The following is a 1947-nucleotide window of genomic DNA, read 5'->3' on the forward strand; positions in this document are numbered from 1 at the left end:
TAGAGTCTCTCTCTGATCTGATCTCAGCATTATTCTATAGCACTGCTCATCTTCACACATCAACACCAAATCACAAGATGATCACAATATTCTACACTTTCTTCACTCTTCTGACCTGTAAGTGTTCATCAGATCTGATGATTTAAAGTAATTTGACACTCAATATCATGTAAGGGCTGTGTTTATTCTGCAGGTGTCAGTGGAGTGACTGTATTGACTCAAGAGTCCATTAATCACAGTCAGTAAAGGAGAAACAGCTAAACTGGACTGACAGTAACTGATCATGATGCTGGATGGTACAAAAAGACTCCAGCAGGAGTTCCTCAGTTTGTGTTAATGCTTGGTTATAGCTGGAGCTCACCTACATTTGGATCTGGTTTCTCTGCTCCTAAGTTCACATCAACACATTAATCTAAATCAGATTGTAATGTGCAGATTATTCATGGAGGAGTTCCACAGTTTGTCTTATATTTCTACCATCCAAACACTTCTCCTACTTATGGATCTGGCTACTCTTCTCCTAAATTCAACTCAAATCACAAAACTAAATCAGATTACAGTCTGATCATCAGTAATGTGGATGTGGGTGATTCTGCAGTGTATTACTGTAAAACATGGGACAGCTCTGTTAGTGAGTACGTGTTCGGCCAAGGAACAAAACTCAATGTGATCGGTAAGTTTGACTTTTGATTATTGTTCAGACACATGACTTCTTTGTATTTGTTTTAATGTATTATTATTGGACAATTAAAACACAAATTACAATATTTTTGCTCAACTTTTGAGATTTTTTTCAAGTTAATATATATACACTGTATAGGCCTATATTTAAAATTAATCTTTATTTTAAATATTTTGTAGAAGTTTGTGTAGATGTTTTTAAAGGCTTATTATTTACTCACCCTCATATGTAGGTATAATGTTCCTTTATTTGTTAATATAGGCCTTGCCATTTTCTGGTTAGTGACAAAATAAGGATATGTTCAGTATTAAAGTCTATATAATTTAGTATTCAATTTACATTTATCATTTAAATGATCCTTTTACATACCAAGTGATACTTATATTATATTATATTGCCTATTCATAAATGCACTGTTTACTGTTGACTGTTTTCTCCAGACTTCCCTCTCACTCCTCCTGTTCTGACTCTCTTGTCTTCGTCCGCTGAGGCTCTGAAGGAGAGTAAAGCTACACTCGTGTGTCTGGCTGAGGATATTTCAGTAGCTCTGTGGTGCACGTCACCTGGTCAGTCAATGGTCACTCCGTTACAGATGGAGTTTGGAGCAGTCCTACTGAGAAACAGCAAGACAAAACCTTCAAAATGAGCAGCTATCTGACCATCGAGTCGTCTGACTGGATGGATAATGCAGATTTCTCATGTGAAGTGTCAGTGGGTTCAAAATTCACTAAGAAAAGTATCTCTGTTTCACAGTGTTGAAAAAGGTTCTGAATGAAAATGTCAGATGTTTTGTCTTTATTTCTGTTCATGTTATGTGAACTGTGTGACTTCAGTAGCTACATCATATCTGATAATGATTATGTACTTTAATTTTTGGTTTTGGTTCTGCAATTAAAAATCTTTGGCATGGCATTTGTTTGCATTTTCTTTCATGCAGCACGTTCATGACTCTCACTCAGGATACACCTGCACCATATGCCTCATATTTTTAGCTTTATGTAAATCAATTCCCCTGAGCTCAGATCATAATGGAAACACACGAACTTAGAAATCACCAGCTGCACATGACAGATAATAGGTTATATACTCACAGAACCCCAAGTTTCATTATTAGGCTAATATGAAAATGTGATGTTCAATCAATGCTGTTTTTTTTATCACATTTCCCTTTGCACTATTGTCTAATCTTTCTGTAATTTACAGTTCAGACCATCTATTAACACAATAAACTAAATATAGATACATTTTGTGAATAGTGAGATTTG

General features: G+C 35.4%; 1 pseudogene; it reads left to right on the forward strand.

The window, feature by feature from the left end:
- Positions 1 to 77: 77 nt before the first annotated feature.
- LOC107580350 (Ig heavy chain Mem5-like) lies at positions 78 to 1586 on the forward strand (annotated as a pseudogene).
- Positions 1587 to 1947: the final 361 nt, after the last annotated feature.

The sequence above is a fragment of the Sinocyclocheilus grahami genome, unplaced genomic scaffold, assembly GCF_001515645.1.
Source record: "Sinocyclocheilus grahami isolate Dianchi unplaced genomic scaffold, SAMN03320097.WGS_v1.1 scaffold31982.1, whole genome shotgun sequence".
Lineage (NCBI taxonomy): Eukaryota > Metazoa > Chordata > Actinopteri > Cypriniformes > Cyprinidae > Sinocyclocheilus > Sinocyclocheilus grahami.